This window comes from Ceratotherium simum, chromosome X, assembly GCF_057802395.1.
Source record: "Ceratotherium simum simum isolate JZ-2026a chromosome X, ASM5780239v1, whole genome shotgun sequence".
Lineage (NCBI taxonomy): Eukaryota > Metazoa > Chordata > Mammalia > Perissodactyla > Rhinocerotidae > Ceratotherium > Ceratotherium simum.
In genome coordinates this window covers 117,076,985-117,097,524 of record NC_141940.1, presented here as the reverse complement: position 1 = coordinate 117,097,524, position 20,540 = coordinate 117,076,985, and positions in this window count along the sequence as shown.

Below are 20,540 nucleotides of genomic sequence, written 5' to 3'. Positions count from 1 at the left end.
AGTGGTGCCTGCTTGCCAAAACATTTCCCCGATTTTGTGGGATGGTGTGGGGTGTGAATTATTCATGATGTTTGGCCTTATTAGTACCCAGAACATGTATTTTATTAAATGAGTAACTTATTTAACTCCTTCAGGTTGGCAAAAATTAAAACAGTTAAATAATATCAAGTGCTGCTAAAGATGCAGAGAACTGAAATCCCAGGCTGCGCTGGGGTGTCAGGGGTTCCAGCCGTCCTGGAGCAGCATTTGGAAGTGTTTCCTAGAAGAGAGAGTGGCCACTAGAAACTCTCTTACACCCACACCCACAGAGATTGATGAGGATGTTCTTCACAGCTCACTCTGACTCTTTGTCAGAGCAGAGAACTGGAACAACCTCAATGGCCGTCACTAGGGGAATGGGTCAAGTAAATATGGTGTGTGCTCTCAAGGGAATACCATTCCACACGTGGAAGGGAAGAAACAGCCCAGGGTTTCCCAACTATTGGGCACTGGCCCAGCTAATTCTCTGTCGGGGAGATGGCCTGTGCATTGCAGGACGTTTAGCAGCAAACCTGGCCTCTGTCAACCAGGTAGCAGTAGGAACACCTCCAGCAGTGACAGTCAAAAATGTCTCCAGGCATTGCCAAATATCCCCTGCAGGACAAAATCACCCCCCGGTGCAAACTACTGAACTAAACTACACATTTTTTTATAAAAGGAGAACTCTCAGAAGTACACTGTTGAATGAAAAAGATGGGAAGTAGGAGATTATGTGTAGCACATGCCATTTATAGAAATTAAACAAATACAAAGTAATATTGCTGGCATAATAGAGGAGGCCAGAAACCAGGTAAGAGGTCATTTGGACACTTCGCCTGTATTGTTCTTTCCATCTAGAGCCTCTTTAAGTACTATTCAAACCTGAATTTCGTGGTATTTCCCCTTAGAGAGTCAGAGAATACACTGTAAACAAAGCAAAGTCTCTTCTCCCATGGAGCTTTCTGAGGGGTGGAGAAAGAAGACAAACAAGGAGATAAGGTACACACTGCCAGGTGGGGAGAATGATATGAAGAAAAGTAAAGCAGGAGGAGGGCTGCGCACAACTCCATCAGCACAACTGTGGCCCCATATACCCTCCTCTGTCTCCGTCACCATGGAACTACACTATTCCTTACCATGAATTCAAGTTCTTTATTCAGTGTTTCCATGGGGTGGCCACTCATGCTTTAATATAGCCCCTTGGCAAATAAAATGAAAATATTTTATCCACGTAGAAATAAAGATTTCTAAAGGATCAAAATTGTTGCTGAAAATATTAAACCCGACATTTTCAATGGAGACAGTGTCAAATACAAAAAGTCCTGGACTAAATCTCTAAAAATCCAGCTTTTTTTTTGTTTTTGGTCTTAGAGTAGAAAATACTTTTTTTTCTTTCCCAGTGACTTTATTGAGCTAATAATGGTTTATAACATTGTGAAACTTTGGGTGTACATTATTGTTTATCATTTTCTGAGTAGACCTCATCGTGGCCATCCAAAGTACTCTAATTATTGTCTGTCACTGCATATATGTGTCCCTTACCCCTTTCACCCACCCCCCACCCCCCCTTCCCCTCTGGTAACCACTAATCTGTTCTCTTTATCCATGTATTTGTTATAGTCCACATAGGAGTGAACTCATGCAGTATTTGTCTTTCTCTGTCTGGCTTATTTCACTTAACATCATACCCTCAAGGTCCATCCATGTTGCTGCAAATGGGATGATTTTGTCTTTTTATGGCTAAGTAGTATTCCATTATATATATATATACCACATCTTCTTTATCCAGTCATCAGTTGATGGGCACTTGGGTTGCTTCCACGTCTTAGTTATTGTGAATAATGCTGCAGTGAACACAGGGGTGCATAGATCTCTTTGGATCATTGATTTCAAGTTCTTTAGATAAATGCCTAGTAGTGGGATAGCTGGATCGTATGGTATTTCTATTTTTAACTTTTTGAGAAATCTCCATACTGTTTTCCATAGTGGCTGCACCAGTTTGCATTCCCACCAGCAGTGTATGAGGGTTCCCTTTTCTCCACATCCTCTCCAACATTTGGTGTTTTTTGTCTTGGTAATTATAGCCATTCTGACCGGTGTAAGGTGATATCTCATTGTTGTTTTCATTTTCATTTCCCTAGTAATTAGTGATGTTGAACATATTTTCATGTGCCTGTTGGCCATCCGTATATCTTCTTTGAAAAAATGTCTGTTCATATCTTCTGCCCATGTTTTGATTGGTTGGTTTGTTTTTTGTTATTGAATTGAATGAGTTCTTCATATATTTTGGAGATCAACCTCTTGTCAGATAGGTGATTTGCAAATATTTTCTCCCAGTTGGTGGGTTGTCTTTTCGTTTTTTTCATGGTTTCCTTTGCTTTGCAGAAGATTTTTAGTCTGATGTAGTCCCATTTGTTAACTTTTTCTTTTGTTTCCCTTGCCCCATCAGACATGTTATTTGAAAAGATGCTGCTAAGATCAATGTCAAATAATGTACTGCCTATATTTTCTTCTAGGAGTTTTATAGTTTCAGGTCTTACATTCAAGTCTTTCATCTTCAAGTTTACTACTCACCATTTGCTAGACTTGAGACAAGGCATTTCACTCTACATGAGTTACTAAAAAGGGCTTGAGATCTTAGTGTGTCTGTCAATGAGGGCACTGTTGGCATTTTGAGTAGGAAACTTCTTGCTATGGGGGACTGTCCTGAGCTTGGCACCACATTGATTATCTCTCATCCCTGCCCTCTAAATGCCATAGCACACTCCAGTCATAGATACAACCCCAAAACACACCACATTTCCACATGCTACCTGGATATGTTATATGGGAGGGGTCAGTACCATACTTAAGTGAGAAACACTTATAAATCTCTTCCAAAGTGTCAAGGTCATGAAAACCAAAGGAAGATGGAGAAACTGGCAGAGACTGGATCAGACTAAAGGGGAGTAGATTCTGGAACAGAAAAAGGACATTAGGTTTTTTTTTTTTTAAAGGGGGGGAATCCAGAAAATTCCATAGGTTTAATAATATTGAACGAAGGTTAATTTCTTAATTTTGATATATCTGTCATAGTTATTTAACATAACATTAGAGAACAAGTGAAGGGTCTACAGCAGAGTTTCTCAACCTCAGCACTATTAACATTTTAGGCTGGAAAACTCTTGCTTGCGGGAGGCTGTCTGTTCTTCCGTAGGTTGTACAGCAGCATCGCTAGCCTCTACACACTAGGTACCAGGAGCACATCCAACTGTGAAAACCAAATGCCTTCAGACATTTCCACATATCTTCAGGAGCAGTGGAGGGACAAAATCCCCCAGGGCGAGGACCATGTACACAAGATCTCTCTGCATTATCTTTGCAACTCTTTTGTAAATATATATTTTCTTCAAATTAAATACAAACATACATACACACACTCATATACATAGAAATACAGGCGCAAAGCAGTTGTTTTTAAAGTTGCCTGGGCACAGTAAAATGATCTACAAGAATAAAACAAGGCAATGGATTAATAAGAGTTCTCACTGGCTTCATTGATAAAGACATAACAGATACAAATGTACTTTATAATAAGAAAGAGCTGTATTCCAATGCAAGATATTGGCATCCATCAGCATAAGAGTGATCTTAATCATTATGTAAAAATTTTAAAAATTAGTTCTATTATGAGTTCAAATGTATCAAGTATTTATTAGAATACTTCCCACTGTACTAGTGTCTTAAGAAGCACCATTTCCATCATTTCTCCAAGATGGATATTAGCAAACAGGTGAAGAGTTTTAGCTGCTTAGGGTCTTCTTCAATGGAAGAGCACTAGGTATCTCTCCTACATGATGGCTTGGCCAAGAAAAATAAGTCTAAGATTTTAAGCAAAGAAAAAAGTAACCGTGTGCTCAACAAATACCAACCACAGAAATATAATTGCAGAGAAGCGTTGATAATTTGTTCAGATATAGGCAGTTGAACTAGCAAGAAGTACGCCCACTTTCTAAAGTAGCAAGGTTGTGGGAAAGCAGACCCCTGCTTCTGGAGACAGCTGCAAGGCAGAGGCTGTGGAAGACGATGCAGACACACTTGTGGGCTGGGGCTTCCTCCTTGTTTGGATGACGCCTTGAGAAATTAACTGATGTCTTGGCTCCCCCCAGAGTGAGAAACTGAGGCCCAACAAGAGACGTAACTCAGGCAGTGGGGAGCCCCTTCTACTCTGGCCATTCCCACCATATTCACCATGGGAGTATCTTTCCACGGGGCTAAGGTGGAAGAGGAGGGAGAAATGGATGGGTGGGGCACTGTGTTCTGGTGTCCACTGTGCCCCAATAGACAGGCCCCTGGTTTAAGAGCCGGGATATTAAGCATGCTTCATTCACTCACAAAGGTTTACTAAGCACTAACATTGATTAGCCAGTATGGTTAGGGATGGTTAGGAAAAGAGTTGCTACTACAAGGGCATTTAGATTCCACGACCCTGCCCATAAGTGCCAGGTGCGGGAGTTTAGTGCTACTAAGAGCCTTGAAGCCCAAGGTCACAGTGTCTTGAGCCCACCAGAATATTAAAAATCAAAGTGGAAGCCAATAACTCCCGAGATGCCAGAATGTGCACACAGGCCTCCATGCCCCATCTGAGAATAGACCCAGGACAGTGGAGAAGGCAAAGGGATTCTAGATTTCATGTGGTTTGTCCACAGTCTTTGTCAGGTGGGTCTCTAATCCCTGCCCTGATTTGAACTTCATTGTCTCCAAGCAAAGAACACCCTTTTTAATTTGATCAGCTGAGGGTCACCAGGGAGACTATCAAATATTTTGTCCATGTGCCACACAAGATTTCTCGGGGCCCTGGGACATGAGGGCAAGGCTCAAGTCTATCCTGTGCTGTGAGCCCCTGTATTCCTGAAGTGTGGCCCACGTGGGCACTCGGTAAGTGATTGTGAAATGAATGATAGATGAATGAATTAATAGAATGGGGTAATGTCCTCCACTGTTTCTACTCACTGTTTCTATATTATTCCAAGAGGGGCAAACTGAGAAAGTCAGTTGGGCCAGGACTGCAATAGTAGAAAAGAGAGGAAGGAAAAGAGGAAGAATCCTTCCCAAAACTTTGTCTACCCGATCACAAATATCAGACAACATAATAGCACGGACATAATAACGCTCTAACAGAAGAAGACTCCTGAATATAGTGTAGATGGGGTAGCCAAGAGGATGTGTAAATGTAAGGCAAGTTGGTGCTGAAATGGAAGGAACCCGCAGACCGATTGTACAGTCTTCAGTAGTTAATTTACTTAGCAACCAAAGGATATAAATGCCTTCCATTTATAGATTATGTACCCAGTGTGACTTCTTCCATGGTCTTTCTTCCAAATGTGACCACACTGAATATCCTCTAAGATTTGCACAAAATGAAAAATTAATCAACCAACAAGTACTTATTGAGCTAAACATGTCTTTTTAAAGTATGTTTTGATGTAATAAATACTGAAATGCCATTAGCAGAGCTAAATAGAAAATCTACATTTTCAAGATTGTAAATATAGATAGATCTGAGGGAATTATTTGAATTCACTTTGATAATGATTTTGTCCAAATGTCTTACAAAGTAATAATATTTATACATATACAAATGGCTGTTTTAATCAAATCACTACCGAGGTAAAAGAAAAATCTCCACTCCCTTTCCTCAAGTGTGGGGAGCCCTGGTCTGAAGGTAATTCTCTAAGAGTTGGCTCCACTACCATTTCTTACCAACGGCGCCAGACAGGGCCAACTGCATCCAAGGGGTGGTAAGAATTGAGCTCTTGTTTCTGCAAGTCAAAGGACTAAATAGGAGCCGGGCTGCTGTTTTACAAGCACAAGACCGTTAATCCCCTTACCGTGGATACAACAGCACGTTGTTCCTTTTTAGGTCACAAGACTTATCCTTGAATAATTAGGCAGAGGAAGAAATCCATTCCATGCCCTACACCATTTAACTCAGAAAGAAAATGCCATGCCTGAGTTAGACTTCTACCTCTCTTGCTAAAAATGACAAATTATCCTAAACGCCAATATTTGAGTAAATCAGACAGATCAATTTCCCAGTTTATCTGGTAAAATAGGCTAAAGTTTAAACTTAGATTACATTATCCTTAGAAACTACTTTCAACATTTAAAAATTCCTGTGAAACTATTTCAGTAAATCTGGCCTTAACCTTATTGTAAAAACTTGAAAACACCTGGTTGCCATCTTCAGTCGAAGTCCCAAGAAAACTTCAAATAACCTGACCTCATGAAACAGAACTTTTTATCATTTAAATATCTCCATCCACCTTCCATTCTGCTTTTAAGAACATCCAGGAAATAGCAAGAAAACCACTTGATGTCAAGATTTGTAAATAATGATTTTGAAAGAATTGTCTTATTTCTGTCACATTTAGTCCTTCTTCCTATAATTTCTACCAGGGTCAGCTTCTTGGGTGTGGGCCCTGTGCTGTCTGGGACCTGGTTTTATCCATCACACTAATCTCAGGGCCGAGCACATAGTAGGCTTTCGATAGAGGTTACTTAATTCTATGGAGCCGGCCCAGCAGCGCAGCTCAGCAGGCTGGCCTCAGGAGACCACAGTGAAGAAAGAGGCTCCTGCTTCTCACAGCGGTGCCTTTGGGCGCCGGGTCAGCTCTTCCTTCCCCCCTCCTTGACACCATCTGCAGCAGTCGGTGGAGCTTTCCTGCCACTTCTGGCTGTTAGAGTCCAGGGCAGCCTGATCAAAACTGCCTTCCTGCCCCTGACACACGGCTGCTCTCCTTGCAGCAGTGCTGGCCCGCGCGTGTGCTCCGGGCTGTCCCTCTCCGTGCTCCACTTCCTCCCGCACATCTGCCCTTACCTCCCCCCACGCTGCTTCATTCCTGCTCATTTACGGATGGCAAGGGGAGATGGGAGAGGGCGGGAATCAGAGAAGAAAAAGGCAAAGTTCTTGTTCCTTAGCCAGGGCTCTTGGTGGTGCCCTCTCACTGTTCCTGGTCCTCTGTCATGGCGGGCGTCCTCATGCTCTTCATTCAGAGTGCACTTGTGGGGCCTTTGGGGACCTGTCTGGGGACCTGTGCACTGCATCTTCCCCTGACATGGGTGATGCGCTCTGGCTGACTTCCCCCATTCCACCCTCTGCTCTGCCTCCAATGGTGCACTTCCAGCCTCCTTCTACTGCCTTCTCTCTGCCCTGCTGTTGGTTCTCAGCCCCAAAGGCGGTGACTCCATCCAGCTCCCTTCAGCAGCCTTCGCTTGGCCCGAGGAATACGTTCAAGTACAGTCTGCTCACAAAGCTGCCGTCTCACCCAGTCACGGGAGGCTCAAACCAGCCTTCCACCTTTAGACTTCTCCAGCTGAGAGGCAGGCTCCAGTTCCTAGTCCACAGGACACTCTCAGTGACTGGGGACAGCATCATAATCTCTACAACTCCAGGTACTGCTACTCTGGTGGCAGCTTCAAGTAGTCCTGAGAATATCTGCAAGTTGGGGAGCATCCAACCAGGAAGTGATAGGCCAGTCTCCTCCCACAGACAACTGCACTCTCTCTGAGCAGTCTCTGCCTGACTTGAGGGAGGCAGGAAAGAAGCAAGAGCATCACTCAAAACACACACTCACTGGTAGAACATGGGCACTGACTCATCAGAGTGGGCCCGGCTGTCAGCACCCCGCCTGGCTGTGTGATATCTACACACTGGAACCCATTCCTGCCCCTGTCCTATGGGGAAGGGAGCAGAAATGCCACAGCCCTCTCTGCAGGCCCACACCCTCTGCCTCTCTGACCCTCTAGCCTTCTCTCCCACTGCCTGCCTGGCGTGCTGGTGAATGGACCAGGTCAGCCCTCCAGCAAGTCCTGCATGGATGCAGCCAGGACCTGTCTCTAGAAGTTACACCCTGTTTCATAGTTAATCAAGGTTATAGTGACTGGATCAAGGATATGCTAGTGGCAGGCTCCCAAACATGAAGAGGCACCCCCAGGAGACATGAGCTCTGTATCATTGGAGGTGATCGAGCTTGATATGAGAGAGATTGTAGTAAGGACTGGGTAAAGGTGGGATGAGTATGAGAGTATTTAGTATTCTGTTAATCACTTGACTGTCTTTACTGAGTTACATTTTCACTCCAGTGCATCTCAGTATCTTCAAGTTTTCTGCAATATTCATCAAATAAGCCATGAGGGGAAAAAAATAAATAAATAAACAGCGAATGTCCAAGATCTGGATACCTGAAGCCGTCCTGGAAAGGGATATTTGCTACTGTGTTGTACTGTGTAATTAACACTACAGACTGGGTGGCTTAAACAACAGAAATTTGTTTTCTCAGTTCTGGATGATAGAAGTCCAAGATCAAGGTGTCAGCAGGGTTAATTTCTTCTAAGACCCCTTTCTTTGGGTTGTAGATGGCTGTCTTCTCATTCAGTCTTCACATGGTCTTTCCTCAGTGCGTGTCTGTGTCCTCATCTCCTCTTCTTATAAGGAAACCAGTCATATTGGTTTAGGGCCCACATATGTGACCTTACTTTACATTAGTTACCTCTTTAGAGAACGTATCTCCAAATACGATCACATTCTCAGTTACTGGGGATTATGACATCGACACATGAATTCTGGGGCAACACAATTTAGCCCATAACAGCTGTCCTCCAGAGTTCACTCTCCCTCACACTGACACCAAAAGACCTCTGACAGGCCAAAGATTTTAAATCTGATGCATATGCTAAGCTACTGGTGTCTTCCATCCACCCGCCACACTGGAGACGGGCAGCCCCTCTGCAAAGTTGTTTTCAATCCCGTCTTGCATTTCCTGGTCCCCTTTCCCATAGGGGGAAGGCTGTTCATGTAAAGATGCGGTAGAATCGGGCCCAGCAGTTGAACTGCATCTTAAACACATCCTGATTCATTAGGCAGCCCTCATCACTCAGCGCCTGACAGCAGTATTGCTGGGACTCATGCTGCCTGGCAGCAAGATCAGCACTTTGTCCCTCCATTCAGGGCATCCTGCCAAGAGCCAGCTCCTCCCGTGTGGAACATTTTTCTCCCTGCAGGCTCCTTCTTGTTAATCCAGTCTCAGTTTAAATGGCATCTCTTCAGAGAGGCCTTACCCTGATCACTCAACATAAAGAAGCCTCCACCCCACCCTACTGTTATCAAAGTAGTCAGTTCTTTTCCTTCATAACACATTTACCACCAATCTCTCCATTGGTCTACAGACACCATGAAGACCATTTCCTAAGGACACTCTCAGTAGTCGACCATGTTGCTCATTTTGGGTTTGGGAAATTTTGCCTAGCAACAGCTGTCATCTGTGTCACTTGTGACCTACAATTTATTGCTGCTTTTTCATGCAACTTTATGCAAGTAAAGGTGGTAAGTATGTAGACACTAGTGGCCCCAAGGGATGATTTGAGGGAACTTAGCCTATGATAATTTCCATCAGCACCTCTCTCATAGTCACTCCATATAAATGTGAGATCTCAGTGAAAAGGGAACTTACTGTCAATATATGATTTCAACAGACTCCCTTATAACCTCCCCACCCATCAGTAGACAAAATCTGAAGCCATCACTGTGTCTGAGGCATTCTCATTGACTGAAAACCAGAGCAAACATCTCTTGTGTCAGTAATGGCTATTTTGCTCAGAGGATGGATTTTAAAAAGTAATTTACATTGCAGTGCAACAACTCTCTGAGCATGGAGGAAGAACTGGCTTTAGATAGCCTCCTTTGTACTATCTGTAATAACTTCAGACAGGTAAAGAATGACTTGCTAAAATACAAATAAAATCCAGATCTTCATTTTAGTGAATAATTTTAAGATCCTCTTTCCTTAAAGTGACTTTCATATATATAAGGAAAAATGGGTTTTAGTTTCATTCTCTCCTTGGTTCCCTGCCCTGCTTAAATTGCTGAAGTGCAGAAAAATTTCACTTCTACAAACTTAAAAACCAAGGAAAACCATTGTTGATCAGGGATTGGCACACTCTTCAGACAGGAAAGGCTTGTTAACAGAATGCTGAGATGGGTGATAAACCTGCTCAAGTGCAGATGAGAATGATGAGCTTGGTGCAGCAGATGAAAATGAAGATGCTAGCCAGCTCTCCTTGGAGCATGAATTTGAGTTATTTTTCTGGTGTTGGGGATAAATTGACCTGATCTCCTGTCCTTAAATCCAAGAGCGTGAGCTGGCTGGTGATGAGTAGGAGTTGAGTTCTGGTCACAGAACAAAGCCTCACCAGCTATTTAGATCAGAACAGGATTGACATAGCTCTAGATTAAGTATCCTGCCAATGGAACCACATATCTTGGGTAAGTGTTAAAGGGTTGAAAGCTTGTGCATTAGATGTGGCATATTTCTACTAGGGCATTCAAGACATTTCAAAGAGATAGGCTCCATGCATAAAAGGAATTGAAATGTACATCTTAAGAGAGAATAAGGGAAGAGTTACTAAAGCTAAATATGTGTATGCTCTATGACCTGCAATTTCCCTCTTGGGTAAATACCCAAGAAACAGAAAGCATATGGAAAATAATGGACAAGAATGTTCATAGCAGCTTAGCTGCCTGCTGTGCATATACTTGACACATAATAGGTGCTCAATAAATGTTTGAAATTGAATTGAACACATCTTTATATCTCACATATGGCTTCACAGATCAAGCAACACGTATTAGTTGCATATATATATCCATCAGTTTGAATTTCTAGCCTATACTATAGATTAAATACTTTGAGTAAAACCATTTTATTAACAATTTCCATTTGAATTCATTATTACTTTAATAAAACATCAGATTGAGGTCTTTGGAATAGTTTATTCCAGCTTAAGATAACTATGCAGAAGGGCTTATTACTAAAGAAAGCACAGTGTTATTAGAAACTAAATTTTAAAATTGAGCACACAGATGTTGCACTTACTGCTTCATCTCTGAAGCCAGTCTGATACTAAGCTCACTTTAAAAGCATTTTCTTGCAAAGGGAATGGTTTTCGTCATCCCTAAGGTCTGGTAGTTGAATAAAATCAAAGTTAATAATATAGAGCAGTGCTGTCCAATGGAACATTCTGTGATGATGGTAACGTTCTATATGTGTGCCGTCCAATATGGCAGGCACTAGACATAGGTGGCTATTGAGCACTGGAAAGAGCAGCATAGGATGACAAAATGTGCCAAACAGAGCCTGATAGGTCCTAATATTTAATGCAACTGGAATGACCAGAAAACAGTGTTACAAATATTCTGCCCCAGATATTTCCAAAAGTTTAACCTCAGTCATCATAGATGCTTTAATAGTTTCTTTCCAAACTCATAAAACAGAGGCTCAACTTTGAAGCTTTGACACATCTGCAAATTTAGAAAGATAACAAGTCCTTTAAGTCAAAGACTTGCCCATCAGACAACAGAAAACTTAATCTACTTTTAAGTTTCAAGGTGACATTCCTGATTCACAGAGTTCAACATGAATAGTAGTCACCAGGAAAAAGAGGCCACAACGTAGTTTAAGGGTGGAAAGCTAAAGCCAAACACAGAAAGGAAAAAAACCATCCTGCCCTCCGCTTAAAGCTGCCTTAGCCATACTGTGACCCGGATTAGAATATCAGAGAAACAAGCAAGCCACCACCTGAAAGGTTTAATGATTAACCTCCATCATTTGGGTTAATACTTTGATAGAAGCAGCCCATCTCCTGTCAGTTATTTACGAAAATCTGTTTGGAAAACAGATTAGTTGTCCTTCCCAGACTCTACCTCCAAAGTCTGTTTCCTCTGCTGACTCCAAGTTGGAATCCTCCCCCGCCCCTTCTGTTGTTGCTGGTTAAGTGTATGGTGGAAAGAGTTGAGTCCTCTCTGGTGGGTTTCCTTGGCATGAACTTCCCATCTTTTCAGGGCTGAAATATCTGGTTCATAGATAGGCTATCTTAATTTGAGAAACAAACATCACTCCTTTCTATGTCTGGTGAACAAAAGACACCCTTCCAAGAATGGCCTTACCTGACTCTCATCTCTGCGGGTAAACATCCGAGGAGAGCTTCCAATTCAAAGGGAATGGTTTTGGCCAGCCCCAAGATCTGGCAGTTATGTAAAGTCAAAGTTAATGATATAGAGCAGTGCTGTCCAATGGAACATTTCTGTGATGGTGGAAATGCTCTGTATCTGTGCTATCCAATATGGTAGCCACTAGACACAGGTGGCTATTGAGCAGGTGAAATGGGGCAGTGCTACTGAGAAACTGAATTTTTATTAATTTAATTTAAGTAGCCATGTGTGGCTAGTGACTACATTGGTCTGTGCAGCTATGGAACAGTAATTAAGAGCTACCTACCATGAACTAGGTTTGCTGGATTATTTCTCTAATCCTCAAAACAGCTCCTCACAGTTGCTGTTGTTATAATCATTTTACATATGAGGGAACCGAGGATCCAGTGTTTAAGGCATTGGGGGCAATAGGAGGACTGGAATCCGTGTCACTTGAACTCTGTCTCCATCACACTAAACTGCACTGCGTCTTGGGTCATTGTTAATCAAAACTGAAATTGCAACAAAACCTCAGAGATGCTCTGAGGATTAAGATGAGTGGAAGAGAGTCTTTCCCCTAGTGGGCATTCTACAAATGCCAATAGAAGCCCCCCAGTGGGTAGATGTCAGGGCTTTCCTCTCTACCATGCTGCCTCTTCATGAATTTAGTCCCCAAAAGTCTCTCTATTGCTTTTACTTAGTCACTTATGTGACTAGGATTGAAGGCAGTAAGATGCTGAGTTTTTGTCAGTGTAAGCCATTCATTTAAAAAGAGAAGAAAATCTCTTCCCTTTTGAATTGTGATTTCCCAATGTTTGTTGTATTATTTTTTAAAGGTAAGAAAAAGAACAATACAAGTTCTTTATGGAAAATAACAGAGAAGCCAAAAGAGAGAAGTAGAAATCACCTGTAATTCCACCAGCATCAATGAGCATTTTTAATGTTTTATAAATATTTGGAACATATCTTTCTTCACCTTGGGTATTCCTTTGTGTGTGTGTGTGTGTGTTTGTGTAAACACAGATAAATTTCTTCTTAAAAACAAAACTGGGAGTAGAATGATGGTTACTAGGGGCCAGGTGGTGGGAGAATTGGGGAGATGTTGTTTAAGGGTACAAACTTGCAACTAGTTTATAAATAAGTTCTGAAGCTCTAATGCACAGCATAGTGATTATTGTCAACAATATTGTATTATAAACTTCGAAGTTGCTAAGAGACTAGATCTTAATTGTTCTCACCACAAAAAAGAAATGATAATTATGTGACGTGATAGAGGTGTTAGCTAACGCTACGGTGGTAATCATATTGCAATATATAAGCGTATCAAATCAACACGTTGTACACCTTAAACTTACACATTGTTATATGTTAATTATATCTCAATTAAAAAAAACTGGGATTATACTATTATGAAGCTTTTCACCTCTCTTGAACTTAACAGTGTTATTTGAATGTATTTCACATAGTAAATATTCCTCTATAATATAGTTTTTTTAATGATTGTCTAATGCATTCACTTTATGGATATATCATATACTTTTAAATCTAATTTCTTATTTTTTTTTAATAAGAAAAAATGCTGTAATAAATATTCTGGAAGCTAGCAATTTTTTACTCATTTGTAATAATATCTTTGGTATAAATTCCTAGAATTTAAATTTTGGAGTCAAAAGTTATATAAAAATGTAAGATTTTGATATGTGTTAATTTCCTTTCAAAAGTGCTATTATGTCAGTGTACATATTTTTTGCAGTATATGTGTGTTCATTTTCCAGTATCCTCAAAACTCTTTGGCAAAACAAATGGTACAGCAGTATATAAATGCTGCTTTGATTTGCAATTCTTTGTTTCGTAGTAAAGCTGAACATTTTATATGTTGAATGACCATGGGTATTTCTTTTTTTGTAAATTAATTTTTTTACCTTTGTCCTTTTTTCTGCCAAACTGTTCATTTTCCTCAGATTTTTTGGCACAAATTTGTGTGTGCACATTCTTCGTCAGTTGTTAGTTCCCCCTTTCAATTTGATATATGATTATTCTTTTGCATTTTCCTAAAAGGCAATCCTATATTTCATGTCATATACACATAATTTTAAAATTTACTCCATAGTTTTCAACAGTAATACCTAGCTGTCAATGTTGTTGTTGTTTTATCTCATTGTATCGGCTCTATCAAAACAGGGTGACATAATGGTGGGAATAACGTGGACCCTTGTCTTTTTTCTCATCCTGATGGGAATGCTGCTCCTCCACAGGATCTGGTGAGTCACTTTAAATATGATGTGTCATGCAATAAAAGTATCCTTTATTCCTAGTTTACTAAAAATTCTTTTTTATCGATAATTGATCTTGAATTGTATCAGTTGCCTTTTCAGTATCTGTTAGTATGATCATTGTGTTTTTACCATTTGGTGCATTATACTAATAAATTTCTTTACATTAATCCAACTGTTACATAAACTCAGTTTGATGATTTTTAACATGCTACTGGACTTATTTTGCTATCCTTTTTCCTCAGATTTTTAGATCTATTTTCATAAGAAGAATAGCATGTGGGTTCCTTTTCCAGTGCTAATTCTTGAAGGTTCTTTTTTGTCATTATATTACCACCTTGAAAATCATATAGAAATATTTCCAACATTTTCTATGTGTAGACATACTTAAAAAGCATAAGAAATAAAAACTTTACAGGTAAATAATCTGGACTGTGCATATTTGGGGCAAGGAGTTCTCTGAAAACTCCATTTTTTCCATTGTTAGTCATTTCAGATTTCATACTTCTTTCTGAATCCATTTAGACTTCTTATAATTTCTAGGAAAATCATTTAATTCATTCAGATTTTCCAATATTCTCATAAGCTTTATAGAATATTTCCCATAAAATCTTTATATTTGTTGCTATGTTCCCTGAATATTTGCTGGTGAATACAGTAATTTTTTTCTCATTTTCCATTAGACTTGCCAGAAGTTTTGCTATATTTTGTTGTTATTTTTTCAAAGAATGTGCTCTTGAATTAATTTTTATTTCTATTCTTTCTGTTTTCTGATTTATCCATCCTACTTACATTTATTAAGTCCTTCCTCCAGTTGTTATACTCGTTTTGCTGTTCTTTTTATAACTCTTGAATTGACTAATAAGCTCATTTAGTTTGTCTTAGTTAATAATGAAAACATCTGTGGCTATGAATTTTCCTCTGAGTACTGCTCTGACCACATGACATAAAAAGTGTTGATGTACAGTGATCTCATTATTATTAATTTTCAAAATAGTTATAATTACAGATTTCATTTTTTCTATAACCCAGTAATAACTTAGAAAAGTATTTCTAAATTTCTAGGTCCTTCCTTTTCAGATTTAACTATAAATATATATGTATATATCATATTTTAAATAGTATTCTTATTAGTCTCAATTACATTAATGCATTTTTAGTCAGAATTTATAAGAGGAAGTCTGTACAATTTACCCATTAATCTCCAAATGTATTTCATTAATAACTTCAAACAATATTCTTTTTAAAGGAATCATGAATGAATACTACACTGTTAGAGAAAATTTCCTTTTTTACAATAAAAGCGTTATATGTGACTGTTTCATGTTATTTTAAAGCAGAGCTATCATAATATTAAAGAGCTATGAAATGGAAAATTTCTCAAGGTAATAAGATTTTTATATCAGGATAAAGCAAATTCCTGACCATGGAGTAGTGTGTTTATATGTTTAGATTTGCTTGAAAACAGCCAAAGAAATTGTCAGAGGTGTGGCCCAAAGTGGCATGATTCAAAATATCAACTTTTATAGGTCCTGTCAGGTGAATAGAAAAACAAAAACTCAAGTGACTTGACTTCAAATCTATAAATACCGCAAGTTACATATCGAATAGAAAGTACTAAAAATGAATTAATTGTTAAATAGCTTGATGGAGATCTCAATAAAATGGAAAACAGAATTAGATACTAGGATTCTTGCCTCACAACATACTATCTCTACTTTCTTACACTTTTCAAAACCTTGCACAAATTTAGTGTTTGTTTTGATGGACAAGTTTTAAGTAGTGAACTTCCAGAGGATTCATATCTGTGTAACTTGCTTCATACAATGCTCATTTTGACAATTCCACATATAGGAGCCTAATAATATATTAGTAACAGTGGTAATGGTGACAAATAAACCAGTTTCAATCATTCTGAATATGTTACTATTTACTTCCAATCTTCAGGGTTTAGAGAACATAGACAAAAAGTTGAGATTACTGTTGCCATGAGCAAAAAAGCACCAGGGCTCCAGACAGGAAAAAGAAATTGATTTCTCCATGCTTTTTCATACTCCACAACACTGTTGAAAAGCAGTTTCTTGGCGCATAGCTATTGATCTATTGCTCTGGAGGGTAAATTAAATATGAGATCACATGAAAAGAAAACACGAGTCGTTCTTTTGATTTGTGCAAGATGCCTTTTAAAGTTCGTCAGAGCATATGTATACTCTATTTACCTGCAATAAAACAAGAGGTCAGGAGGACTATGTCACTTTTGAATTTTGACCTGATTGTTCTGTTTCATTGTCACAAACATAAATTTACTAAACTTATAGCACCTGAATCTACTACAGTAAACTGTGAAACCATTTAAAATATAATGTTAGGGCCGGCCCCGTGGCTTAGTGGTTAAGTGCACGCGCTCTGCTACTGGCGGCCCGGGTTCGGATCCCAGGAGTGCACCGATGCACCGCTTCTCCGGCCATGCTGAGGCCGCGTCCCACGTACAGCAACTAGAAGGACGTGCAGCTATGACATACAACTATCTACTGGGGCTTTGGGGGAAAAAATAAATTAATTAATTAATTAATTAAATTAAAATATGATGTTACTTTGTACATTTTTATTGGGTTTTGGGAAATATATCTGGCTGTGACACATTAAAAGAAATCAAATAAAACCTTTAATCACTGAATGTGGAAACCTTTTGTAAGATAAAAACCCTGCGCCTTTAAAACTAGCATCTCAATTATTTAGCACCACTCACTAATTTTCTCGAAGAGAAGTTGTAGATTTTTAATCAAATATAATCCTTCATAGTTTAATTGGAATGAAATTGATATATTTATATAATAAACAATTTCAAGAGGTTTATAATGATTATCCCAATATTTTTAGAACAGTTAGAGAGGTAACAAAATGATTCTATTCTCTTTAAGCTGTCATCAGGTTAAGATGCATATAGGGATAAAAGATTTTTGCCTCTGTGCAAACCTATTATATTTTAAGCCAGTAGTTCTCAATCAGGGACAATTTTGCCCCCCAGAGAACATTTGAAAATGTCTGGAGACATTTTTGGTTGTTGCAACTGTGAGGGGCAGGGATAGGGAGTTCCATGGAATCTAATGGGTAGGTAGAGACTAGGGGTGCTGCTAAACATCCTGCAATGCACAGGACAGCCCCCACAACAAAGAGTTATCCGGCTCCAAATGTCAGTAGTGCTGAGTCTGAGGAACCTTGTTTTAACCTAATGGCACCACTTTCATTGTGCAGATGCTTTGGGTAATGGACCACGTATTCCTTCCTAGTGTCCCAATATCAGAAACAGCAACTTAGAATCCAGTATATGGGAGACAATATTTGGTGCTGACAGCTTGGTAAATTGACATCATTACTTTTATTGTTCACACATATAAATAAATAAGTCAAATGTCACATTCTGAGGAAAACTTCCTAGCTGTAGGTGTAGTGAGTTTTCTCATTACCTGCTTAGGTACCAACAACTGGGTTCAGTCTTGACTGCTCCATAGAAGCTGCTTCTTAGGAATGTACAGCCTACCTTCAAGAGTTCTCAACTTGGACACGTCAGTCTTATATGGAAAAGAATGCAGAGTTTGCGTTTAACCTTTTACACTGCAGGTGCAAATGAAGTTTTTCTTCAACTTGAGTCTTCCCTCTTTTAAAACTCTGCTTTCCTCTATGGTGACCATAGTGTCTTGGTATATTCTAATGAAGGTTTCCCCCCAGATTATCACTATCAGCCTAACTTATCAATTGACAAATTTCGTCTCTCTTTGTTTCCCTTTATTAACTCCCATTCTCCTTATTTGGGGTTATTTCCATTAACACAACTAATAAGTAGGAAGAAAGGATCAGTTAAAGGCCTAAATAATGTTTTTCTCAAGATTACCATTTAATAAACTTATGGGATGCTGGTTAAAATGAGAGATCAGTCTAATATATATACAATATGTAATTTTTTCATCACACATACTATAAGCTTGTAATTTATCACTTGCTGTATATTCTGAATTTACTATTACATTAAGCTCATTTATCTTCTTATTAAGATGGCTACCGAGAAAGTAGAATAATCAAACCTATGATCCTTATTTCTAATTAAATCTCAATTAACGCATTGTTACTATAGCTGATTAATTTTACCCTCCTTCATCTACTTTATTTGACTTGCCTAATCAATATTTTATTTTATTTTTCTGTTTAAAGCTTATGGAAAAAGATCTTGTGTCAATTTTTAATATAAATTTTGTACTTAGATTTTATCTCCTTAAATATCTCCTTCTTGAGTAAACATTTAACTGTTAGTATTAAGTAACAAGATTGAAAATGCTGTACGAGGGGCTGGCCCGGCAGTGCAGTGGTTAAGTGTGCGTGCTCTGCTTCAGTGGCCCAGGGTTCGCAGGTTCGGTTCCCGGGCGTGCACCCGACACACCGCATGTCAAGCCATGCTGTGGCGGTGTCACATATAAAGCAGAGGAATGTGGGCACGGATGTTAGCCCAGGGCCAATCTTCCTCAGCAAAAAGAGGAGGATCAGCATTGGATGTTAGCTCAGGGCTGGTCTTCCTCAGAAAAAAAAGAAAGAAAATGCTGTACGAGAAGAGACCACATGTTTGCAGCACCTTCCTCTTGGGATCGTGAGTTGATTCCCACAAATGCTGTTTGGGGAGGAAGCTGCCTCTCCCCTCCTTATGTCCCTGCTGGGGTCCTGCAGGACCTCACTTTCCACAGTATCCTCCAGTTTATTACACTGGGGCTGTTTGAAAACTCCTATAACTAAAAATGCATATACACTGCCAGAATCACTATGTGTTCCATTCACCATCTTGCACTAGTACCTAATGCTTGGCCCTTGCACTTGATAAGTACTCAAAGGTTATTTTTAATAACAATGTTAAATTACAGATTTTTGAGGGAAAATTGGAGTTTGTGTAGCTTTGGATGTATCACATGGGTCCAAAAGATCTAGCTGGAAAATAAGAATAATTGATTATGGGACTAAAAAAATTCTTAATAATATGAGTTGGGGTCTTCTTAATCACTCTTTATTTTAAGCAACAAATGAGCAATAGCAATATTTGTTAAATTTACTAAAGGCTAGGTGACATATGATCTAAACATAAGGAATGGACTTGCCATGCAAGAGCCATCATGATAACCTCAAGGGTTAGTGTCATCTGAGCACAGGACTCTTCATCTTGGCCTCATCCAAGTGAGCTGAGGACTAGCCCTTCTTGCAAATGTCATTTAGTGTTACTTAACAGGAGCTGCATCATAAGATTTTGTGAGTATCAAATGAGATCTGTATGTTAATGCTTAAATAGCTCCTGGTACATAGTAGTCACTCAATAAATGGTAACTATAATACAATTAATAATAAATTATACCACATGTTCACAGTTTGAGAAAAAAGTGGAGCAAATGATGGTGAGGAGTAGAAATCAAAGGCAAACCAGTCAAGTGAAAATTTCCAATTGGCTTCTAAAATATCAAGGCAGAGCAATCTGGGCTAAAGAAATGGATACATGTAAGGAAATCAGCCCAGAGCATGACCCCCCACAGCAGACTCCTGTTATTCCACCACAGATAATGTGCTGCTGCTAGAACCCAAAGAAATAGCCTTCTTTTCTGAAATAGTAATCTTGGGACCAAGATATGGGTTAGTCTTGGGCTGTTTCCTTTACATTCTTTCCAACTGCTTCAATGTTGGTCTCTTCAGTAATGGCAGGGAGCTATTCATAGTGCCAGAACTACTTTTCTACATGTGGGGGGAAAAGTCCAGAGTTATGACCTAAATACGGTAAATACAGATAAGTTTCTCCTTACTTAAACTATCATGATGAAGCTTGACTTGTTCATCATATCCTTAAGTGTCTATTACTTTAGGATTCACTTCAAGGCAAATAGGCTCTCACTGAGCTTCCATTATTAACTACCTGACATGATGTCTGGCACTTGCTAGAGACTTTACACAAGTTAACTAAATTTTATCTTAAATATTCATTGAGCATCTGCTATATGGTCAGCACCGTTGCAGCCAGGGATGGTGAGTGATCTTGAGAAGCGTCAAGTGTGAAACTGACAGGTAAGTAAAGACAATACTATTCTTTATTTATTTATTTATTTTTTTAATTTTATTTATTTTATTTTTTTCCCCCCAAAGCCCCAGTGGATAGTTGTATGTCGTAGCTGCACATCCTTCTAGTTGCTGTATGCGGGACTCGGCCTCAGGATGAACGG